Below are 20,341 nucleotides of genomic sequence, written 5' to 3'. Positions count from 1 at the left end.
CCAAATTCTTGATCTTTTTAAATGAGTGCATGAATGCCATTTGACCTAAAAGGGCCAATCAAATTCTTTCTCTAGCAAAACTCCAATTAAGATTAAACAACAACAACAACATACCTAGTTGTTCTTTGATTCATGACTGAATGGAAAGGACATTTAATCAGGGGAGTCTTATTGGAGTATCACTCTTCTTTCCTTTTTTACTTGAGATGCAGGGAAACCAGTCTGAAGAGAGAAAGAATGAAGATGTTTCCAGAGTGACAAAGAAAGGAGATCAAAGACTTTTCATTAGTGAGGGACTGAATCATCCATGGGACTTACAGCTCAATGCTTCCTAATCTTCAGTTTTATGAAATACTCCCATAAACTTTTCGTTTTGCTTGTTAGTTTGAGAGTCTGCTTTTCGAAACTCAAATATTCCTAAGTCCATTGCTTCTTTTGTCAAAAATTTGCTAATCTTTTGCCCTGGTCCAGTGGCTCAGTTGGTTAGAGCATCCTCCCGTACACCAAAAGGTTATGGGTTCAAATTCTCACTCAGGGCACATGCCTAGGTTGTGAGTTTAATCCTCAGTGGGGCCCTATGGGAGGCAACAGATCAATGTTTTTCTTTCTCTCTCTCCCTCTCTTTTTCTAAGATCAATTTAAAAAAAACATATTCTCGGGTGAGGTTTTAAAAAATTGCTAAACTTGTAGCAATCTTCTAGGCACTCTGATGCTATCTGAGACATAGAGATAGAAAAGACAAACTTTCTTCCCCAAGTAGATCATGGAGTAGTTGGTAATACAAATAGTAAAGCAACAAATTATAATTAAATGTTTTAAGTGAAATGAAATAATCAATATAAGACCTGAAGTCACTTAGCAAAGAATAGATTGACAATTTTGGGAAAAGATATGGAGAAGGAAGTACTATCTGAGACAGATTTTTAATGGTCAAAAGAAGTTTTCTAGGTAAATAAGAAGGCTGAAAACATTGTAAAAGGACCAGAAGAAAAAACACAAAGAGGCCTATAGAGATAATATGTACTTGACAACAACAACAAAAAGCACAGAACATTTTCTCACCTTTGAACAAAAAATTAGCCAAAATAAAAAAGCTAAAGAAAAAGAAAAGGGTCTGATTCTATCTCTTCCTAAAAAGCTTAGGCTTATGTTATATGTTAATCGGTAACTTATGAACATATGGACAAAGCTACTCTAATTTTAAGGAAAATGCACCAAATGAGAGTGTCTCAAGTAATATCCTCAGGCCAACAATGGAAGCCAATGAATAAGAATGGCCACAGAAGTCTTCAAATAGCAGCTGCTTCTCAGGATCTTATTCAGATCGCTATGACTCCTACAGTTTGCACAGTGCCGCTGTGCATCTAGTACATGTAGATTTGGCAAGGATGTGTCCTCCACTCTTGGCTTATGGTCAGCCTGAGAATGCCCATTTATCTTTGCTTTTCACTAAACCTCAATAGGTCCCTGGAAAAGGGAGGGATTCCGCAGGTAGGGAGTAATTTGCTTTGGCTTGAAGAGATTGAATCCATCTGTCCATGATGAACACATTCCCAGTTTTCTAATATAGCATAGATTATTCCAAGAAAACTGTGAAATCTTTCAAGAGGGAGTTCTTTTATTTTTTTAAATTTTTGTCTTTATTGATTAAGGTATTTCATATGTGTCCTTATCCCTGCATTGTCCCTCCACCCCTCACTCATGCCCTCACCCCCCTGGTGCCTGTGTCCATTGGTTAGGCTCATATGCATGCATACACGTCCTTTGGTTGATCTCTCTCCCTCACCCCCACCCTCCCCTACCTTCCCTCTGAGGTTTGACGGTCTGATCGATGCTTCTCTGTCTCTGGATCTGTTTTTGTTCATCAGTTTATGTTGTTCATTATATTCTACAAATGAGGGAGATCATGTGATATTTATCTTTCTCTGACTGGCTTATTTCGCTTAGCATAATGCTCTCCGGTTCCATCCATGCTGTTGCAAATGGTAAGAATTCCTTCCTTTTTATAGCAGCATAGTATTCCATTGTGTAGATGTACCACAGTATTTTAATCCACTTATCTGCTGATGGGCACTTAGGCTGTTTCCAAATCTTAGCTATGGTGAATTGTGCTGCTATGAACATAGTGGTGCATATATCCTTTTTGATTGGTGTTTCTAGTTTCTTGGGATATATTCCTAGAAGTGGGATCACTGGGTCAAATGGAAGTTCCACTTTTAGTTTTTTGAGGAAACTCCATACTGTTCTCCACAGTGGCTGCACCAGTCTGCATTCCCACCAGCAGTATAAAAGGGTTCTTTTTCTCTCCATCCTCACCAGCACTTGTCATTTGTTGCTTTGTTGATGATAGCCATTCTGACAGGTGTGAGATGGTACCACCTTGTCTTTTTTATTTGCATCTCTTGGATTATTAGTGACTTTGAGCATGTTTTCATATGTCTCTTGGCCTTCCTTATGTCTTCTTTCGAAAAGTATCTATTTAGATATGTTGCCCATTTTTTGAGTGGGTTATCTTCCTTTTATTAAGTTGTATGAATTCCCTGTAAATGTTGGAGATTAAACCCTTATCTGTGATAACATTGGCAAATATGTTCTTCCATGCAGTGGGCTTTCTTGTTTTTTGTTGATGGTTTCTTTTGCTGTACAGAAGCTTTTTATTTTGATGTAGTCCCATTTGTTTATTTTCTCTTTAGTTTCCATTGCCCTAAGAGCTGTATTGGTGAAGATATTGCTTTGGCATATGTCTGAGATTTTGCTGCCTGTGGATTCCTCTAATATTTTTATGGCTTCCTGTCTTATGTTTAAGTCTTTTATCCATTTTGAGTTTATTTTTGTGTATGGTGTAAGTTGGTGGTCTAGTTTCTTTTCTTTTCTTCTTTTTTTTTTTTTTTTTTGCATGTATCTCTCCAATTTTCCCAACACCATTTATTGAAGAGACTGTCTTGACTCCATTGTATGTTCATGCCTCCTTTGTCAAATATTAATTGAGAATAATGGTTTGGGTCTACTTCTGGGTTCTCTATTCTATTCCATTGGTCTATATGTTTGTTCTTGTGCCAGTACCAGGCAGTTTCAGAACAGTGGCTTTGTAATACAGCTTGGAATCTGGTATTGACATCCCTCCTACTTTGTTCTTCTTTCTCAGGATTGCTGCAGCTATTCAGGGTCGTTTTTTATTCCAGATGAATTTTTGGAGAGTTTGTTCTAGGTCTGTGAAATATACCGTTGGTATTTTAATGGGGAGTGGATTGAATCTATAGATTGCTTTGGGTAGTATGGATCCTTTAATGATGTTGATTCTACCAATCTATGAACAGGGTATGTTCTTCCATCTGTGTATGTCTTCCTCTATCTCTTTTTTCAGTGTCCTGTAGTTTTCTATGTTTAGGTCTTTTACCTCCTTAGTTAAGTTTATTCCTAGGTATCTTAATTTTTTAGGTGCAATGGTAAATGGGATTGTTTTTTAGTCTATCTTTCTGTAAGTTCACTATTGGTGTATAGATATGCCATAGATTTCTGGAAGTTAATTTTGTATCCTGCTACATTGCCGAATTCATTCATTAAGTCTAATAATTTTTTGATGGAGTCATTAAGGTTTTCTATGTACAGTATCATGTCATCTGTGAATAATGACAGATTTATGTCTTCTTTTCCAATTTGGATACCTTTTATTTCTTCTTCTTGTCTAATTGCTAAGGCTAGCACTTCTAGAACTATGTTGAACAGGAGTGGTGAAAGTTGCCATGCCTGTCTTGTTACTGTTCTTAGGTGAAATCGTTTTAGTTTTTGCCCATTGAGTATGATGTTGGCTGTAGGTTTGTCATATAAGGCTTTTATTATGTTGAGGTATGATACCACTATTGCCATTTTGCTGAGGGTTTTTATCAAGAAAGGGTGTTAGATTTTGTCAAAAGCTTTTTCTGCATCAATTGTTATGACTATGTGGTTTTTATCTCTCAATTTGTTTATGTGACGTATCACGTTTATTGATTTGTGGATATTGTACCATCCTTGCATCCCCAGGAAAAATCCTACTTGGTCATGGTGTATGATCTTTCTGATGTACTGCTGGATCCGATTTGCTAGAATTCTGTTAAGGATTTTGGCATCTATGTTCATGAGGGATATTAGCCTGTAATTCTCTTTCTTTGTAGTGTTTTTGTCTGGTTTTGGTATTAGGGTAATGCTGGCTTCATAGAATGAGCTTGGAAGTGTTACTTCCTCTTGAATTTTTTGGAATAGTCTGAGGAGGATAGGTTTTAATTTTTTCTTGAATGTTTGGTAAAACTCCCTTGTGAAGCCGTCTGGCCCCGGGCTTTTGTTTGCTAGAAGCTTTATGATGACTGCTTCAATTTCTTCCATAGTTATTGGCCTATTGAGATTTTTAGATTCTTCCTGATTGAGTTTTGGAAGGTTTTGTTTTTCTAGGAATATGTCCATTTCCTCCAGGTTGTCTAGTTTGTTGGAATAGAGTTGTTCATAGTATTTTTTAACAATCCTTTGTATTTCTGTGCAGTCTGTTGTTATTTCGCCTCTTTCATTTCTGATTTTGTTTATTTGGGTCCTCTCTCTTTGCTCCTCGGTGAGCCTGGCTAGAGGTTCAGAGGGAGTTCTTTTAGAAAGAGTCATGAGTAATAGAACATGTAGAGGTAGTAATGATTTGTATTATCACAAATTATAACAATGACTAACTTGTTATGGAACCTTTTAGTAGGTATCAGGTACTGTGCTAAATGCTTACTGTATATATTATAATTCAATCTTGAAAGAATCCTCTGAGTTATATACAATTATTGACCCCAATTTACAGATGAAATTGAAGAATTAGAGATATTAGGAAGAAATATAATACTGTACAACCAATAAGTGTTATGGACACTACATATATTATCTCTAATTTTCACAATAATGTGAACTATAATTCACTAATGTTTACTTTACTGGTAAACAAACAAACACAGAAAAACAAGCAAACAAAAAGCTAGACTCTAAGTACTAAATTATAGCTACTGTTTACTAAGAGCTATTGTTTCCCCCTTTACTAGTATTTCTACTAGCTCATCTAATCAACACAAATATAGTATGAAGCTGATACTGTTGTTATCACCATGGAAGACTAATAACAGGAACTGAAGAATCTTTCAATAACTAGCACTTGTGGTAGGCAAAATAATGGTCCTTTAAAGATTATACAGTCTAATCCCCTGAACGTGTTGATATGTTAGGTTACATGGCAAATAGAAATTAAGGTTAGAGATAGAATTAAGGTTGCTAATTAATCATGATACCATTGTGATTTAATCTAATTATTCTTTTTAAATAATTTTATTGATTCTGGAGGGAAAAGAAGGGAGAGGGATAAATCAATAGAAACAGTAATGGGCTGTCTCAGACACGCCGCCCACTGCAGATCAAACCTGCAACCCAGGCAGGTGCCCTGACCAGGAATCAAACCAGTGACCTATTGGTTCATTGGTCACCGCTCAACCACTGAACCATGCCAGCTGGACATAACCTGGTTATTAATAAAAAGAAAGGTGCAAAGGGAAGATCAAATATAGGCGTGGTGTTTCATGTGTGCAGCTTTGCCAGGAAGCTGCAGTTGAACACTCCCCAGCTCTATTCCCCCACAGATCACTGAGGGCAGGGCCACATGCCCAGTAAAGTCTGAGTGACATAGTGAAGGTACTTTTCTGTCAGTCACACCTGGAAACAGATCATTGGCCAGAGTAAGCATGATTGCTGCAAGCATAGGAAGATTGGAGATATTTAATCTGCTAAACAAAGGAGTAAGCTCCCTTGTTGCTCTTTGTTTGTGCTCTCTTGCTCTCCTGGGACTCTCGTTGCAGGGGGCACACTCTCTGGGCACCTGTGAATTCACCCACATGGCTCATGGCCATGTGGACCCACACACAATGGACTAATGGACTGCAACTAGACTAATGCTGTACCCGACCCAATTCCAACATGGAAGGGAAACTTCAGAGGCTGGCTTTGCTTCTGGTACTACTGAATCCCCTGCTGCACATCTTCTAGGGCTGGATCAAGTGAAATGGGACTCTAGAAATGTAGGGATGTAGTTCTATCATAGCTTATTCTCCCATATGCTTATTCCAGCTCTACCCCAAGAGCCCCACTCCCACTAGCAACAGAGAAGGACCATCCACACATTTCTCTGATAACAATCAGATGACCTTAAAAATAGCTAGATTATCCTAGACTAGAGGCCCAGTGCATAAAATTCGTGCATGGGGGCGGGGTCCCTCAGCCAGGCCTGCACCCTCTCGCAATCCAGGTCCCCTCAGGGGACATCCCTCTCACAATCTGAGACTGCTGGCTCCTAACTGCTCCTGGCTGCCTGCCTGATTGCCCCTAATAGCTCACCTGCCTGCCTGATCGCCCCTAACTGCTCCCCTACCTGCCTGATCACCCCTAAGCACTCTACCTGCCTGCCTGATCGCCCCTAACTGCTTGTCTACCTACCTGATCACCCCTAACTGCCTCTGCCTTGGCCCTCGCTGCCATGGCTTCATCTGGAAGAACGTCTGGAATGAGGTTCGGAAGGTCGTTTGGCTGACCAGTCTAATTAGCATATTACGCTTTTATTATTATAGATTATCCAGGTGGCTGCAAGGTAATCACAGGGGTCTCTAAAAGTGGAAGAAGGAATTGAAAAAATAGAACTAGAGACATGTTAGCATGAGAACTTAGTCTTATAGCATTGGCTTTGAAGTTTGAGGAAGGGGCTATCAGCCAAGGAAAGTGTATGATCTCTAGGAATTGGAGAAGGTAAGGAAAGAAATGTTTCCCTAGGGCCTCCAGGAAGAAAAGCACCCTGCCAAAACCTTGATCTTAGCAAGTAAAATCCATATTGGACTCCTGCTCTATAGAAATGTAAGATAATAGATGTTGTTTTGAGCCACTAAATTTGTGGTAATTTGTCACAGCTGCCACAGATAACTAATACAGCACTTTACAACCATTTTGTCCTCATATGAACCTTACAAAGTTGACATTATTATTTCTATTTTACAAATAGAATTGAAACTTTTATTCTTTAATTAAAATTGCCAGAGGCATTTACCTAGTAAACACAAACCTCCTTTCTCTGATTCTGAAACTTCTGGGCACAAACCATATTGTAGGTAACCCAATAATTCCATCAAGTTTCTAAGGGACCTTTTGGTTGATTTATAACTGGTGTTCCAAAGCATTAAATAGTTTTCTAAATTTCTTAACTTTACTCTCAACCATTTCTCACATCAAACTGTAGAAATGTTGCTGTTCCTCAGAGATATGCAAGAGAATAGGAGGGATTTAAAGATAAGTACCTATTATATTACATTTTATCCTTTCCCCAAACCTCAAGATTTCAGTAAAAAATGTAGCATGCATCAATGCTGTCTAGAAGAAGTAAGGGATTCGTGGAAATTCCTCCACAAGCCCGCTCTGCTCTAATGTCCTAAATTTTTTCCTAGTCGCCGAATGAATTATCAGTCCTTGCTAAGTACCTAATTTATGCCATCTGTGAGTTACATGAACGGATACAGGACTCTGCCACAACAGTGTTTCATTCTGTCTTCTACAGAGTAATTTGGGGGTTAATGAAAGGCATAGGGAAATAAACTACTAATTTTTCCAGTGCTTATTACTTAGACATTTCTTTATCAGGGTATCTTTAGAGTGCATTATTTCCTCAAAGAATGCCAGACTTATGATCGATCGTTCTGGAACTGACGAAGAAAATAAAACACCTCCATGTACAATACATATCTGTTTTTGACTGGAAAAAGACAAAACATTTTTACCTTCAGAAGAGCAGCATGTATAGTTATCCTTCTATTGCACTATGACAGGATAGATAGACCAAATTATAACATTAATAGGAAGGTCAGGGTATGCTTCATTGAGAAGGCAGTATTTCAGCATATGCGTGAGGCAAGTGAGAGAGCGAGCTGTGTGAGTAGCTGGATGAAAAGTGTTCTAAGCAGGAAGAATTACTAATGTAAAATACCAATGAAGGAGAATACCTTGCCTATTTGCAGAACAAGAGGGGAACCAAGACAACTGAAATGGAATAATCAAATGGTAGTCTTATAGATAATAGAGGCAATGAGTGGCAGATCATGTAAGACTTTGTAGGACATTATAATAATAAATTTAGCTAATACACTGAGGGAAATAGAGAGCCCTGGGAGAGTTTGAGCAAAGGAACTTTAATTTTAAAGAGAATTACTCTGGGTACTGTAAGTAGTGAAGAGAAGACACATTTAAGAGGGTATGGCAATGGTCCAGATGAAAAATGATGGCAGCTCACACTAGGGTGTTAAGAGTAGATAGAGGTGGTAGAGAATGCTCAACTGTAATTATTTTATAATTAAAAATATTAGGATCTCTTAGTGAATTGGTTGTAAGGTTTAAGAGAAACAGAAGAGTCAAAAGTTGACAGATTGGGTCTATATCATTAAAAATAATGCAATATTCAATGGGGATAGAAAATCTAAAGGAGGGTATATGTGCACATTTAGAAGATGGAAGATTAGGAGTTCAATTGAGAACATGCTGATTTTTAGAGGTCTGTTTGAAGTGCAAGTGTTGAGTAAAAACTCTATGTAAGACCCTGCAATTTCAAATATAAAACAGGAGGGTCTGGGAGAAGATGACCAGCAAATGAAATTGAAAGATCCATGACAATGTTATAAGGAAAACTAAAAGTATAGTGTCTTAAAAGTAACATGAAGAAAGTATATCCAGAAGAAGAAAGTTACTAGGTACCATCACTGCCAAATACTACTGATAAATCAGATAAAAATGCAGACTGAGAATTGACCAATGGAGTTTGGCAAAACAAATAGTAACATAATTCTAAAACTCCCTTTCACTCTCCAAAACAATCAAAATATCAACAGGAAAACAAATATAACCACAAAGGATCAACATTTTCAACATTATTTGGAGACAGAGAGAGGGAACCTTCAAATTCCTGTAACTAAAAGAAAAAAGAAACAAATCCTACAACCTCCCACTTCCCACCTGTGGCCACTGAGCAGAAGAGGAGGCACTAAAAAAAAAATTCTATGAAAAATAGCAGAAAGGAACTGAGGTCTTATAGAGTCTAGTTAAAATCACTCTCAGATATTGGAAGCAAAAAATAAATGTAAAGAGGCTGAACATCAAAGACAGCCCTGAACTAGAAATCATATCCATGAAATAAATAAAAATGGAAGACGGCAGACCACATCACACAAAATTGCAACATGTTAGACATGCACAAAAAAATCTGCTGATGAAAAGACTTCCAGAATATAACCATCATACGAAGAAAATTGAAATACAGCACCTTAAACTGAATGAAACAGGATCATTCAATGGTTGAGCTTAGATCTATGAACCAGGAGGTCATGGTTCCATTCCCAATCAGGGCACATGCCCAGGTTGTGGGTTCGATCTCCAGCATGGGGTGTGCAGGAGGCAGGCAATCAATTATTCTCTCTCATCATTGATGTTTCTCTCTCTCTCTTCCTATCCCATTCTCTCTGAAACCAATAAAAACATATTTAAAAAAAAGAAAAACTAAAGACTAAATTGCAAGGTACACAGGAACACTAGAATTAAAAAATAACTGAAGCCTAGCCAGTGTGGCTCAGTGGTTGAGCATTGACCTAGGAATCAAATCTCAGTTCAATCCCGGTCAGGGCATATGCCTGGGTTGCGGGCTAGATCCCCAATGTGGGGCATGTGCAGGAGGCAGCTGATCAATGATTCTCTCATCACTGATGTTTCTATCTCTCTGTCCCTCTCCTTTTCTCAATAAAAACATATTTTTAAAAAATATTTATAATATTTAAAACAAAATTTTATAACATTTAATATAAAATTTAAGACATTGAAGAAAATAATAAAACTGAAGAGAATGAAACTAAGATTTTAAAAAGTTAAAAAAAAGGATGAATAGAAATTGAAAACATGGAAGGGAGGTCAAGCATCCATATTATTGTTGCAGGTAAGAAAGAAGATACAATAAAACAACATGAAAGTAAACTAATTAAAATTTTACCTCAAGAAAATTTTCTGGAAATTAGAGATCTTAATCTACACATTGAAAGAATCCATTGAGTACAAGGAAAATTTAGCTCAGAATGCTAAAGTCTGAGACATAGCTTGTAAAAGTACTAGACTAGAAAAATCCTCAGGAACTCAAGCCTAAATATATACATGCATTCACTTATCTTTGAGATTTAGATTGGCATTAGATTTTTCAAAACATACAGAAAGAAAGGCAAGAGTGTAGCTTTAAAAATATATATATATACATATATATGTATATGTATATATACATATATATATATATATATATATGTGTGTGTGTGTGTGTGTGTGTGTGTGTGTGTGTATATATATATATATATATATTATTGATTTTTTACAGAGAGGAAGGGATAGGGATAGAGAGTTAGAAACATTGATGAGAGAGAAACATCAATCAGCTGCCTCCTGCACACCCCCTACTGGGGATGTGCCTGCAACCAAGGTACATGCCCTTAACCAGAATCGAACTTGGAACCTTTCAGTCCACAGGCCGATGCTCTATCCACTGAGCCAAACCAGTTAGGGCAAGAGTGTAGCTTTTTCACAAAGGTGTTGAAACAATCTTTGGCAAAAGATATAGTTATATCCATACTACATATAAGCATAAGTTCTAAATATATGAACAATCTAAGTATGAAATGGAATCAAAGACTAGAAACATATGAATACATTCCTCTAGAGTCTGAGCATAGTATAAGAACTTTCTAGATACAATCAAGAACCAATATATAATATAAAATAAATTTTATTCTATAAATTACAAATAAACATATTAATAGTAAATGGATAAAAAGAGGTAGTAGGGAGAGATACTGCTTCTAGTGAATTGCTGAAGGATAATTGTAAATGTGAAAGGAAGGCTGAAGCTGGAAAACATCATAGTAAAGGTTGGATAAGGCAAGATCACTATGGATGCTAAGTCTAGGAGGAAATTCTGAGAGGAGATAGAAAAATTTTATTAAACTCTGTAAGGATAAAAAAAATAACACTAAACATAAAATGGAGAAATCAACTGACACTCTGCATGTGTGAGCAAAATTACAATCACCAATGAAAGATGACAGATGCATGCTGTGTGCTTTCAGATATGATAATTCAAGATGGACACAAAGTCATCTATTTCAGCCCAAAAGAAGGTATGTTCTATTATCAAAAATATTGTTTAGGGGATAAACTGTATTTTTAAGAAATATCCTAATATATAAAAACTTTGGGTTGTAATGACCAATAATGACCGAGGCACAACTAACCGGAAGTCAGTCCTATAGTCAGTGCCACGGCAATCCAGTGCTGACTGCTTCCACTGCAGGTGTGGTGCCCCAGCACTGACAGCTGAGGGGGCTGCGAATCAAAGCTAGAGAGAGGCCTGAAGAGAGAAGCAGGGACTGATCTGTTGCCTCTGTGGCAGCTTTTGATCAGCACTTGCCTCTCTCTTTCTTTCCCAGTCTGGCCAGCAGCCACACCTCCATTTCTCTCCAGGTCTCCACCAGGGCTGCTGATCAGCCCCGCCTTTCTGATCAGGCACCATTGATAGACCCAAAGATGCTGACTAGCATAGAAACCGACCAATCAGAACCAAATCTGGTCAACTGTGAGGAGTCAATGGCTGCCTAGGAGGCGGAGCTTTTGACGCTGACTGGTATAGAAACTGACCAATCAGAACTAAGTCTGGATCAACTGTGAGGGGCCAATGGCTTCCTAGGAGGTGGAACTTTTGATGCTGACTGGCATAGAAACTGACCAATCAAAACCAAATTGGCTGGCAGAGGGGGGCACTTGGGGGTGAGATCGGGCCTGCAGGGTAGGGCAGTTGGGGGCAAGATCAGGCTGGCAGGGGATGGCAGTTGTGGGCAACCAGGCTGGCAGGGTAGGGCAGTTGGGGGAGAGATCAGGCCGGCAGGGGAGGGCAGGTAGGGGCGATCAGGCAGGCAGGCAGAGGCAGTTAGGGGTGATCAGGCAGGCAGGCATGTGAGCGGTTAGAAGTCAGCAGTCCCAGATTGCGAGAGGGATGTCCGACTGGAGAGGGTGCAGGCTGGGCTGAGGGAACCCCCCCTCCATGCACAAATTTTGTGCACCGGGCCACTTGTCAATGTCATAAAAGACAAACCTATGGAAATGTTTTAGAATAAGTAGGCTATTTTTTTCTCTATACAAGTTTACTTTTTTTCCCCTTAGTTTTGTAGGCACGTCTTCCTGAGGTCAATCCTTCAGTTAACAGACACAAAGTACACTTATAAGGTATTTATATAAGAAACAGAAAATAGTGATTCAGATTAGGAGGCATAGCTCTATAACACTATCCTAAAACAGCCCTATCCAACACTGATCCTCTCTTCCTAACACTTTATCACTAAAGCATCATTGTCAAATTTATACTCTTATTCTTTTGCTACATAACTGGCAATTATTTAAAGTTATTTCTTTTTTTTTAATCCTTATTGTTGAAAGTATTACATGTCCCCTTTTTTCTCCTTTGACCTCTCCCTTTCCTTTCCCCCAGCCCCAGGCCTTCACCACACTACTGTCTGTGTCCATGGATTATACATATCTTTAATAATAAAAGCATAATTTGCTAATTATATCAGACAGCCGAACGACCTTCCCGACATCCTTCCTGGCAACGGGGGCCAAGGCAGAGGCATTTAGGGGAAATCAGGCAGGCAGTCAAGCAGTTATGGTCAATCAGGCAGGCAGGTGGGTGAGTGGTTAGGGGCGATCAGGCAGGCAGGCGAGCAGTTAGGGGCAATCAGCCAGGCAGGAAAGTGGTTAGGGGTGATCAGGCAGGCAGGCAGAGTGGTTAGGGGTGATCAGGCAGGCAGACAGGGGAGCAGTTAGGAGCCAGCGGTCCCAGATTACGAGAGGGTACAGGCCAGGCTGAGGGATCCCCTTCCTCCCCTGCACAAGTTTTGTGCACCAGGCCTCTTGTATATGTATAAGTTCTTTGGTTGATCTCTTCCTATCCACCCACCCACACCAACCTCTGAGATTCAACAGTCTGCCCCATGATTCTATGTCTCTGGATCTATTTTGTTCATTAGATTTCTCATATGCGTGAGATCATGTGATACTTGTCTTTCTCTGACTGGCTTATTTTGCTTAGCATAATACTCTCCATGTCCCTCTATGCTATCTCAAAGGGTAAAAGATCCTAGAGATATGACAATGACATGGAATAACTAACTCTAGAGAAGATCCTATCCTTGGGTGATAGAGAATGAGGGTAACGTATGAAGACATTATTTTATCAACTGACAAATTTAGAATATGAATGGTAGATGAAATAAAATTATGGTATTATATAAATATCTGAAGATAACAACTGTGCTGTGATAATGTAAGAAAATATTCCTATTCTCAAGGAATATGCAATGAAATGTTTAGGGTTAAAGGGCTATCAATTATATATAAAACTTGCCCTCTACTATTTCAGAGGAAAATTGGGGTATATGTATTTGCTTGAGGGTGAGTAGGTAGAAAGAGAGGGAGGGAGAGAGAGACAGAGACAGAGAGAGAATGCCAAAATGTGATATAAACTTGGAATAATTTAAATATAAGCAAAGAAAGATTTTATGCTGTGGTTTGCACTACTTTTATTGTTAAACTTTTGTATGAAATTATTTCCAAATAAAAATGACAGAAAGTGTTGAGCATCTTGCAACACAGAAGTTATTGATGACCTTGTTCTGGTCATTTTTGAAGGTGTGGCAGGATGAAAACCAGATGGAAGTATACTTTAAAAAAATGAAAGCTGAGGAAATAGAAAAATGTAAGTATAAATGTATCTTTCAAGATGATTTGCTGCACAGTAACACATAGAAAAGGATTTTAGCTGGCAGGGGGGAGTAGATAGAGTAAAGAGGAGTTTTCATAAAAAATCAGAATAAAAGCAGCATATCGTAGGCAGATGATTCTTTGGAGAGTAAAAAGCCATATGTATGTAAAGTAGTGAAAGGAAGCTAGGGCAGTGATGTCCTTGATGAGGCATGAAAGGTGGAATCTATTGTGCATGGGGAACGGAGATTACAGATGAACACATGTCTGATAGGAAAAGAGGGAAGAAAAAATAAATGGGTGTGGAAGCTGCTGAAGAGGTAGGTGTGTTGATAGAAGCCCGTGAAAGTTCTGTACCTGCCATGTGTTAATGACTTCAATAAAATGTATGAATACTAAGCAAGTAAATTTCTGGAGCTGCTACTTGCAATGATTAAGATCAAAGAGGCATATTTCTAGAGTGAGAATTAGAGTGGAGGTGGAAGCTCTTTGAGTTTGGCTCATCAAAATAGGTATCCCTGAGGTGACTTTTTAAAAAATATATTTGTATTGATTTCAGAGAAGAAGGGAGAAGGAAAGAGAGATAGAAACATCCATGATGAGAGAGAATCATTGATTGGCTGACTCCTGCATGGCCCCACACTGGGGATGGAGCCCGCAAGTGAGGCATGTGCCTGGAACAGGAATCAAACCATCACCTCCTGGTTCATAGGTTGACATTCAACCACTGAGCATGCCTGCCAGGCTCTGAGGTGACTTTTAAGTTGCAATCTAACTGATTCCAACATTCATTCTGCTAGTATCTGTTGAGGGCCTACTGTGTCCTAGGAGCCTAGAGAGACAGCAGCAAATAAACAAAAATCCCTGTTCTACCAAAATTTATGTCCTTCTAGGGGAATAGGGAAAAAGAAAACCACACATATACAAAAAGAATATATCCTAAACAGGGAAGACACTAAGGCTCGAATTGACTAACAGAAGGCCTAAAGTATGACAGGGGAGAGGTCAAATCTTAGAGGTATTGATGAGATTAAATAATACATTTAGGGCAAGTGATTAAAAAGGAAGCTATGGGGATATGAAAATAGAAGGCTTGGTCAGATAAAGGAATGTGTGAATATCAGATTTCAGTGATAAAGCAGACATGATCTAGGGAATTATTATGAATATGAAATTGGATGGTGATGAATATGATGAGATGCACACCCAAAGGAAGTGAGACATTACAGTGTTTGGCTGTTCAGAAGCATTCAGTACAAAAAGGGCGATAGCTAGGTTGGGCTACAGAGTAAGCCCGATTGCAAAGCCTTCGACAAATGAGGTGAAGCAGCCATGACAATGATGAAGAGAGAAAAGATGATGGCAATAGTTTTCAAAGGATCAGGGTGCTCCAGAAGGGTAGATGAATCCATCGGTAATGTCTTAGAAGTCACATAAAAAGTCCAATGTCCTTAAAGGCACTAGGTTTCAGGTCTATCATGCATATGGTGATCATTTAATTGTCCATGCAGATAGGGATGCTCTTTTTGAGTGAAAGGGAGAATAGCATGCAGAGGTACCAGGAATAAACTGGAATGTGTCTAAGTTGTGTAGAGCCTCTATGGGCAAGACATGTAGCTGTACACAATATAGATTCAAATTCTAAAAATACGTACACAAAACTAAAAGCCAAGAAACGCACACTGCCCATATAGTATGAGAAAGGTAGCATGTTTCGGACTTTAGATGTATTAGATGATTTAATAATATGAACCCACAGACACAGGTAATAAATACAGCAGGATAAAGGCATGCGTGTACAAGTGCATTTTTAATTTTTTGTTGGAATACGGTGTCTAGTCATAAACATCAATATTAACGGGATATTAATTAGTTTCATTTAAAACAAATGCATTTTTAATAATAATTGTGATAAGGAAAATTTTTATAATTTTACCTTTTGCTTAGTTCTTTAAAACAAAATAAATAAATTTGAGGTGAGGCCATAGACCCTTTCCAAACTTCTTGGTATTGCTGATGTATCCAGCAACTAGGATTAATGAGAGAATGTTTGAAGCCACCAGAAACCACATGCTATTCCGTGATATGTTAAGCTTCACATCCCATTTGAGGCCATTTAAATGGTAACAGAGTGAAGCTGAGTCGATAGGCTGTTAAAAATTCTTCATTAACTTCTCACTCTTTAGGAATGGCTTCTTTCATTGGCTATTTCAGAGCTTATTTGTTTGGTGCATTAGATTTTCTATCACACTACTTAGGCTGGGAGTTGATTGTGAACAGAAGAAAAAAACAACAACCCCCAATTGTAAAAGGAGAAAGGGATTGTAATCTATCTTCCTCTGTCACAATTTCTGGAGGAAGGTCAAAAAATTTCATTTGTTCTCTCCCTTTTTCTTTAAAACTTTAACATTTCCCAACAAATTAACCATCCACCTAGCTTTGTTCTCTTTTTCTTTTGTAATTTAGCAGTTACCTCCTAGTGTGTGTGTGTGTTTGTGTGTGTGTGTGTGTGTGTGTGTATATCTATATCTCTCTATCTATCCATCCATCCATCCATCTTATGATTATTGCTTATTGTCTGTTTTTCCCCACTAGAATTTAAGTATTTTTAGGGCAAGGGTCATTGTCTGTTTTGTGTATTGGTGTACCAAATGTCTAGGATAGTTCCTCACATATAGTACACACTAAATAGATGTGTTGAATGAATAAATCTTTTAAAAATCATTTAGTTGCATTTATGACCCAAGAAAGATGATCTATACAATAAAAACATTGATAGATCAGTGAATGTTAAAATAAAGAATCAGAGGAATGTAAGGTTTTATCAGGATATAACTTTTTTTTCTTAAATGGATGTATAAAAATACCAGATGTTCCTTGAGGTTACAGGTATTCACTACATATGGAGTGAGCAATTGGGAGAAGATAAAATCCTATTCTGTTAGCTAGGGCCATGAAAATCAGGTTTAGGAAAAATATTTGAAAACAACACAAAGCATAATTCTAACAAAAGAATTCCAATGCAACCAAACAATATGGATTATGTTTAATAATTGTTTGGCATTGTATGCATATAAACAAACATTTGTTGTATGCCTAATATAAATTCAGAACTGAGATAATATTGGGCAAACAATGTGGGCCTTATTGGTTTCTATCCTCAAAAAACTTACCTTTCAGGGCAGGCATCATGACTTCACAAACAATAAATACTGGGTAAAGAAGAAAGATGACTCAGTGAATAAGGACACGATTAGTTTAAGAAGAAGAATATTGGTGAGAAGATCAGGTTTGAGGGAAAATAAAATGTGATTGGTTTTGAGTGGGTTTAAAGTGGATCTAGGTAGAGGAATCTAACAGATGAAAATACCATTAGAAACATGGATGCATTAAAATAGTTGACCGTTCAGCACATGAGTGGGAATAAGATTGCTCTAGGACAGTGATGGCGAACCTATGACACGTGTGTCAGTGCTGACACGCGTAGCCATTTCTGATGACACGCGGCCGCTGAGGTTTATTAAATACAATTATATATAACAATTATACATTTATGTTATTTAAACTATAAATATCGTGAAATAATGTTTTTTCCTCAAAGTGACACACTACCCGAGTTATGCTCAGTTTTTTGGCGAAGTTTGACACACCAAGCTCAAAAGGTTGCCCATCACTGCTCTAGGAGAATACATGACAAAAAGATGCAAGGGTTGGAGATGTTTATGAAAGAGAAGTTTTAATCAGTAAGATTATAGTCATGTTTAAGGGGAAGAAATAAGTTATTAATAGTATCAGATTTTGAGATGAATAAAATAAAGATTAAAAATAACATGCCATCCATCCAGTGTGGCTCAGTGGTTGAGTGTTGACCTATGAATGAGTACAGGGTTCGATTCCTGGTCAGGGCACATGCTCAGGTTGCAGGCTTGATCCCCAGGATAGGGTATGCAGGAGGCAGACAATTGATGATTCTCTTCTCATCATGGATGTTTCTATCTCTCTCCTTCTCCCTCTCTCTGAAATCAATAAAAACATATTAAAAAATAGCATGCAAGCTTTGGCAGTTGATCACTTTCTGATGAACTTGACAGCAGCTTCTCATCAGATGAACTGTGAAAGAAATTTTGCCATTTCTAATGATAAATCTGATATCTGGGTTCAGTGACCACATAAGTCCATTAAATTTGCTTACCTAGTTCTCTCTACTGATAAATTCTTCAATTAATTTGTATTCTATTCTCTGGTATAATCAAAAAGTTTAGAGAAATGGGTGTCTTGAAGAGTTAATGCAGTTGCTGAAGCACCTGAGTAATAAAGTCACTGGGGAAAACAAGATACCATATGTCTATTTGGAAAATTTACAATGCAGGTAATTACTCACATTACATTGTCACATATGAGTTATTTCACAATAACAAGTCTAATATTAGGCCTCCCATAATACAATACTATTTAAGGAATAAAGACAAGGTAGACTAAGAAGAAAAAAATCAACTTCAAGTTCTACTTTGAAGTCAACACAACAGAATGAAGAGCAGTGAACAGTTTTGCCACAAGAAATCAAGAGAAGATTGTAAGGAAAAAAGAACACATTTTAATTGCAAGCAAAACCATTCATTTTATTTTAGGAACAAAGGTAAAAAATTTTAATTATATTCCTACACCCTCCTTATTTTTTCCCCCTGCAATTTCAGTTTGGTTTTTTTTGAATGTCATGATATTTAAAGTTAATTTTCTAAATTTCCATGACTGCAAATGAAATAAAGCAGATTATCCCAATAAGATTTTCCTTTGTCACCTTTTCAAATTTGAATTCATGTATATTAGGTGAAAGATGTTGTAGACAAAGAGTGTTAATGGGGCTCATGGGGCCCATTTTCTGGTTTTGAATTCCTGGCAAACAGATTGCTGTGGCACTGACAGTAAAAATAGCAGATGGGATTAATTAACTGGGTGACAACTCTTCAGACCTATGTAAATTAATATTTTTCTCCAAATAATGTATTCTGATTATCCTAAAACTAAGTGACGTTTGTAGAAATCAATTTTGTTTCCAGTGATTTTCAAAATGTATCGGGAGCTGTTGTTGTTGTTGCTGTTGTTGTTGTGTGTTTTAACAAGAGTTGGCTTAGTCTATTATTTGCATGTTAATCTTGAAGGAAGCAATCATACACAAGGAAGTACATCTTGTTTGTAATGCGAGAGTTTGTCCTGAATTCAGACACTCCTTTCTCTGCAGGAGTAAAGGATACAGAGATTAATTTACTCACAGAAATTTTTCTTAAACCCAAACCTCCAAAGAGCAATTAATTATCTTTTGTAAGAAAACTTCAAATGAACACATCAATATAACATTTCACCACGACTGTTTATTCTATATAGGATATTAGGGTAGAGATCATTTTGCTAGAGAATAAAAGTGCCATATTTAATCAAATCTAATATACTACAGACTTGCAGAATAATCACAATTTCATATGTCTCAAAATATGTATATATCCTCTTTGTCTTTATATGTGTGTATATTTTGTAAGTATATATATATATATATATATATATATATATATATACACACATATATAATGATTCTAAAAAGAAAATCCAATTTTCATAAATACGTATATATATATTTCATAGAGAATATATGTACATATATGTGTGCATTTATATTCTATGAAACATTATATTCTATGAAATTATATATTATATTCATATATATATATATATATATATATATATATATATTATAAAGAAGTAATAATGCAAATTAGGCCAGAACTCCATAATGGGTCATGACCAGACAGGAGGAGGTTGTGTGCTCAGGTGACACCTGGAGTGGAGACAGAGACAGAAGCAGGGGGGCCTGCCCAAGCCGGCATAGTGGCTTGGGTGGCACCAGAGCAGACACAGGCAGGGGGGCTGGGGGACGTTTTGAGTCAGGTGTGGGTCCCAGCCCCCCACGGTGCCGGGTCAGCCCCCAGCAGTGCCCTCGGGCCTGACTCCCGTGGCGGCCGGTACTGCGTGAGTCAGGCGCGGGTCCCCCTGTGGGGTGTCTCCTCGCAAAATTTCAGTCGCATGCTGGGCCTCTAGAGTGTGTGTGTGTGTGTGTGTGTGTGTGTATACTGTATATACACATCTATATATACATAGTCTATGAAATGTGGGATTCCTTTTTAGAACTACTTTCAGGAGCACAAGTTCAAATAACGCCTTACAAATGACTGCAAAGATAAGTATGACACTTTTGTTGGTAAGGAACATTACTTTAAATTTGGGGCTATTTCATGTCTGAGAAAACTACATGGAAGGGTCCCATTTTCGGGCCTTCCTGAGCAATTGGCTTGCATGCTCTATCTACCATTTGGCATATGAGCTCCTTTTATGTTGAGAGACCCTAACATGAAAAGCATCATGAACCTGTTATTAATTTACTGTGTAAACACTGTTGAGGACTGTGCTCTTCCTCATTCTACTGCAGGGT

The sequence above is a fragment of the Cnephaeus nilssonii genome, assembly GCF_951640355.1.
Source record: "Cnephaeus nilssonii genome assembly, chromosome: 5".
Taxonomy (NCBI): Eukaryota; Metazoa; Chordata; class Mammalia; order Chiroptera; family Vespertilionidae; genus Cnephaeus; species Cnephaeus nilssonii.
Note: the sequence above shows the minus strand (reverse complement) of the source record.